Source organism: Gekko japonicus, unplaced genomic scaffold (genome assembly GCF_001447785.1).
Source record: "Gekko japonicus isolate JY-2015 unplaced genomic scaffold, Gekko_japonicus_V1.1 scaffold358, whole genome shotgun sequence".
NCBI classification, from domain to species: Eukaryota; Metazoa; Chordata; class Lepidosauria; order Squamata; family Gekkonidae; genus Gekko; species Gekko japonicus.
In genome coordinates this window covers 537,627-543,626 of record NW_015161962.1, presented here as the reverse complement: position 1 = coordinate 543,626, position 6,000 = coordinate 537,627, and positions in this window count along the sequence as shown.

Genomic DNA, 6,000 nt, shown 5'->3' with positions numbered 1-6,000 from the left:
GGGAAAGAGGAAGGAGGGGGTCTTGGGGAGGGCCCGCGGCCAAAGGCTCCTGGGCGGGGCAGGCTGCCCTCTTCCCTCTCCTCCCCGCCTGTTTCCCGAGTCCCAGTTCCTGTCTTGACTTCGTGGGGTGGGGGCTGCGCTACACCCCTGCTGGTGGAGCCAGGGCCTGCCTGTGTACCGTCCCACAAAGAAGGGGGAACAGGCCCACCCACCTGCAACGCTCCCCCTGAGCTGTGGAGTCTTGTGAGCAAAAATCCTGCTTTGTGAGCTCCTGGCATTAAAGCTGTGAGCCAGCAATTTGGCCGCTGCATCAATCAGTTTGCTCTGGAGCCCCATCCTCCCTGAGCCGAGACCGAAATGTGTGAGCCAGAGGCTACAAAACTGTGAGCTGGCTCACACTAGCTCAGCTTAGAGGGAACACTGCCCACCTGGTTGGGGGCCGATGGGGGACACGGAGGCTGTTGCCAGGTGGGTTGTGAGCCCCGGGCTCAGAGCTCTTGGGAAGCGGGTTCCCTCCTTCCCCACAGCATCCTCCTGGGTTTGCCTCAGCTTTTCTCTGATCCGATCCCGAACCTGCTTTGCTGTGAAGTTTTGGAAAAAGCGGTCACAGCCGAGCCTGGATGGGTGTCGGGAAGGTTTGATTTTCCCAGTCCCGCCCACACGGCAGCCATTTCCCCTGTCCCCATGGCAGCTATTTCCTTCCCCTGCCACCAGGAGGGGGCTTTAAAAAAAAAAAATCAACAACAAGTGGATAGTATTACAATAACCATCAGATTTGAGTCCAGGAGCAGTGAAGAGGCCAGCAAGCTTTTCTGGGTATAGTTTTCAAGAGTCATAGAATCATAGAATGCGAGAGTTGGAAGGGACCTTGCAGGTCATCTAGTCCAACCCCCTGCTGCACTCTGCAGGAGCACAGCCGAAAGACAGCCTTACAACATACCCAAAAGAGGGTCGTCCAGCCTCCACTTGAAAACGTCCAGCGAAGGAGCATCCACCACCTCCCGAGGCAGACTGTTCCACTACTCAACCGCCCTCACAGTCAGGAAGTTTCTCCTGATATTTAGCCGGTAACAACTCCCTTGTAACTTCCACCCATTAGACCTAGTCTTGCAATCTGGAGGAAGAGAGAATAGATCTTCTACATAACAATGATGACAATCGGTGTATCGCTTTCTGTGATTTCCTCATTTCCAGTTGTTTGAAGATGCAAGTCTCCACCCAATTTTGTAATGGAGATATAGGCACTTCCCGTTATATCTCTGCAACAAAAGAGGCTAGAGACTGGCTTCTTTTCTTTTCTTTTCTTAAAAAAAAATACATATAATGATAGTGCTTTGCCGCTTGAGGAAATAAAACAGGCACCCAAAGTCCTGGTGGCCTGGCCGGGGGAGAGGGTGCGTCTGAGGGACCAGGGCAGGGGAACAGGTGAAACCTGCCCAGCCAGACTGGATCAGCAGCGTGGGTGGGGGGAGGGGAGGCCTGGAGTCCAGGAGGAATCCTCTTTCCCAGCTGGCCCTAGGACAGCAGGGGGGGGGCTCAGGCTTTTGACTCTCCGATCCCCAGGTTGGTATGGTGGGGGGGGGGAGAGATGGCAGCTTTGGATTGGAATCCCTGTGCATTGCCAGACCCATAGATGTGGGGCAGGGGGAGTGTGCTTTGGAGCTGGACCCGGGCAGGTGGAGGCAGAGGTGGCCTGCTCAGCCCTGGCTGTCGCCCACATTGGAGACCGTGTCCCTGGGGCCAGTTCACGACCCCTCTTCTGCATCCGAGCCCCTTCCTGGACAGGAGCTGGACCACCTGGACGCGCCCGGTCAGCCGAGCCCTCCCCGTCTCCCCAGGCGGCAGGCTTCCCTTTGCTTCGGTGGCAACAGCTGCCCAGGGGCTGCATTTCAGTTGTTTGCCGTTTTTTGTCGTCCGTGTCGCCAGGGAAGGGGCTGCTCAGCAGGGGAGGGCCAGGGGGTCACCGTGGCTTGGTGGGGAGGGGCTCGCCCCACAGGTGAACCCAGGGGGGGAGCAGCGTATTATCTGTCGCTGTGGTCCAGCAAGAGCAGCGGTGGAGAAGGTGCCGCCCAGAGAGCAGTCTGCTCTCTCAGGACGCTCTCTCTCTCTCTCTGGAGTGGGGTGCGCTTCAGTGTCCAAGGGCTTGCCTGACTTATAATCAGTTTAGTTTTAGACATATAATGGACTGTTAAACTTTTCTATTTTTTTAATGTTTTAACGGTTGGTTTTAAGGTTATGTGTCTACATATATATTTTTGGGAACTGAAAGCTAATTTACTTGTATTTAACAGATATGTATTATTTCGATACTAGTTGCAAGGCTCATTGCGGGAAGAGATGGAATGGGCCCTAGAGAGAGGCAGCTAAAGGCCCCCCCCCCACGGTTTGGCAGTGAGAACGCCGCGGCCCCCTGGCCGCGAGGGATGCACCGTACCAGGGTGGCGGCGAGGGATGCAGTGCTTGGCGGGGTCTGGGGGGCGAGGCAGTCGCCATGGGTGCGGTGGTGCGGTGACCTGTCACTGGGCACAGAGGGCGAGCAAGCCGCCGCTGCCACCTCCTCGCCACGGTGGCTCCCTGTTGATGGAGCAGGGATGAGCGAGGTAGGCCCTCTTGGGCCTGTGGCCCAAGCAAGCTGGTGCTGTCTCCCATCGGCAGCGGCGACAGGATCCGCCTCACGGGCTAGCCAGGCACATTGTTCCTGGGCTGCGGGAAGACTGGTGGTGACATGAGGGCCCTCTGCTCAGTGTGGCATCTCAGCCGGCCCGGGTCAAGGGGTGGCGGAAGGGGTCGGCACAGTCACCATGGGCAGCTGCAGTTTCAGGGCCTCCTCGTGCGGGATTTGCGGGGCACCGGTCCCTGTGCGGGTGTAGGCCGGGTGGCGAGGCGGTGGGCGTCTGAGGCGTTCAGCCGCCGGAGCGTCCATCCCGGCCGCCGGCTCCCTGGAGACCGAGGGCGAGTCGCTGCCCGGTGGGTCTGTGGGCGGGACAGAGGTGACGGAGGGAGGCAATGCAGGGAGGGGATTGGCCCCCCTCCTGAGCGACAGACCCGGGACCCAAAGGCTGGGGAGGGGTGTGGAACCTCTCACACCCAGGCTGGCGGCTCCTGACCAGCCCCTCCTTTTCACAGAGTCATAGAATGTGAGAGTTGGAAGGGACCTTGCAGGTCATCTAGTCCAACCCCCCGCACACTGCCTTTTGAGCCTCTTCCTCTTGCCCTGGCCGGGGAGCTGCCTGGGGGGCAGCCTTGGGGGGGGGGGGCGGCCTCCTTCCCCACTCTTCCCTGCCCAGCTGCCTGTGCCCTGCAGCTGGAGCGCCAAGGACCCAGGGCAGCTGGGGGTGAACCGGAGAGGGGAGATGCAGCTGGCCGTGGGGAGTTCAGGCATGGAGCCGACGGAGGGCAGGGAGTGGAAGTGTTGCTGCCCAATCCTGGTGGCACGGCTGAGCAGGCCCAAGTCCCACGGGCCTCCTCCCGGGGCAGTGGGCACCGGAGGTCAGCCAGGGTCGCTTGCTCAGCTTCCCGCCTTGCCAGGTGTGTGTGTGTGTGGGGGGGGTGCCCAGTGGTGGACTGGCCCTGGGCGGAGAGGAGAGGAGCCTCCGCTAGGGAGCGAGGCAGCGGGGTGAGCTCCTGCAGGGGGATGAAGCCTCGGCTGGAGCAGCCCCCCCCCCCCACCTTGAAAGGGAGGAGGTGAGGGTGCATTTGAGTTGGGGGAGAGATGCCTGGCTCTGAGCCCGGCCCTGTTTGGCTGTTGCCATGGCGCTCCCTCCAGCAGCCAGCTTCCCTCCTCCTCCTCCTCCACCCCCACGGCTGAGCTGGCCCCCCCGCCTCCCCCTCCCCCTGGCAGAGCCCAGCCTGTCCGTTCGCATCCCCTGGAGTGAGCGGGAGGGGTGGGTCAAGAGAGGCGGAGGAAGAGCGTTTGTTGTGCGGGCATCTGTGCGAGGGAGGGGGAGGGAGCCGTGCCACTGGGCCCTGCTGCCCTCCGCTTCTGCCTGCATCCCGTGGTATCCGTGTGCCAGTTGCATCCCCTCACCCTCCCCTCCGCTGCTCTTGCCTGTGTGTCAAATCCCTGCCTGCCTGCCTGCCTCTGTCACGTGTGCAGACATGCCGCCGCTCCGCTGCCCTCCGTTGGTGGAGCCCAGCCTCTGGCCCTGCTCCCCTTCACCTGGGGTCCACTCGCAGGCCCTCTCCTTGGCCTCGGGGCCCCGCAGCCTTCTTTGGGAAGGACCCAGCTCTCCTTGGGCAAGGGGGGCAGGTGAATCCAGGAGCAGCTCCGTTTCTGCTGCTGGTCCCCATCCCCCACCGCCCCAGCTGATGCTACACGCAGCTGACAGGGCGGATGATCCGTCAGGCGGAGAAGAGACGGGCGCCCGGGCTGGCTTGGGCAGGCATTCCCTCGTGGACCGGCAGGGACAGGGCTGTGGCTCATGGCCACGAGGAGCCACATCGCCTCGGCCCCAGCGAGGAATGAAGTTCCCTGCTGCTGCTGCTGCTGAGGCCACTGGGCACCGCTTCCCTCCTGCTGGTGGAAACAGCAGGCCCCACCAGAACCCTCGCCACGGGGCTGGGGGCTGAGGGTGCGGGGAGGGGAAGTGCAGGCCAGTCTCCTCTGTCCCACACCGGATGGCCAGGTGTTTCTGGGCTGTGGAAGCCCCGGGGCCTGCCTTCCCGGAGTTTGTATCCGTGGCATCCGGCACTCCGGCCGGTCCTCCTTCTGTCTGCGGCCGGCAGTTTCCCTGTCACTTTCTCCTGGCTGCTGGTCCCCTTCTCGTCAAGGCCTCTTCCCCTCTCTGCATGGACCACGCTAACGTTTCAGAGCCGTGAGCCCCAGGCCTGGTCCCGTAAGGGCTTCCCCCCTTGGTGGCCAGGGACCAAGGCTCCCTCTAAGCGGTGGAGTCTTGTGAGCAAGAATTCTGCTTTGTGAGCTCCTGCTGGCATTAAAGTTGTGAGTGAGCCATTCGGCTGCTGCATACATTAGTTTGCTCTGGAGCCCCATCCCTTCCTGAGCTCAGACAAAGATATGTGAGGTGAGCTGGAGGCTAAAAAACTCAGCTGGCTCACGCAAACTCAGCTTAGAGGGAAGACTGCTGGGGACTACGGGGGAGGGGGGGCTCGAGGGTCCTGCCCTCCACCCAAGCACTTCGGCGGGTTCTAATCTCTTCCTTCCATCATAATATTTTAATGCCGAGGGTTCCAACAAAGGCAGGAGATTATATTCCCCAGCAACGAAACAAACCTCCTCCTCTCCCTGGTTCCCCCCCCGCTTTCTTTTTTCCTCAGTCTGTGAGAAAATATTCTTGGCAGGACATGAGGAAAAATAATTGCTCTCATCACAATTCCTGGTCCCCCCCCCCCAGCCCCCAGCTGCCGTGCACGCAGCACTGCCTCTTTTCATGAATGAGCCCCCTCATGCATATGGATGCCTGCTTTGCATACGAGAGCCATGAATGGGAGGGCTTTTATTTATTTATTTAGCCAGAGAGAGAGAGAGAGAGAGAGAGCCTGCCTGCCTTCCGCTTGCCAGTCACTCCCCACCCCCCATGATCTAATGGGTTCCCTTCCCCCATGCCATCCTTCAAGGGCAGGTTCACACGTTGCCCGGGCTTTGGTGCCACAGGCCCGCCGTTGGCCTTCACCTTAGCTGTGCCTTTTGCATCCTGAAAGGGCGACAGAGGGGAAGCGCGGCCTGGGACGGTCGCTGGGCAGAGCCTCCGTCTTGAGCCTCCGTCACCTTGCTAAGGGTGCGGGGCGGGAGGAGGGGGGTTTGCTTCTTGGCCGTGCTGTGGCTTCATGCCTCCCCCCCCCCCAGAAACCTGGTGGCCCGAGCAAAGTAGCCCAGGGGAGCATTTCCTTTATCGCCCCAGTGGGGCTGGCTCTTTGCAAGCTGCTGCAGTTGCGTCCTCTCAAGGAGGGGCGCAGGGCAGGGTTTCGGGCACTGCAAGCTCCGTCTTTCACACCACCACCCCCCCTTGCTCTGCAGCAGCACGGGCTCACTCGGCCGCGGTC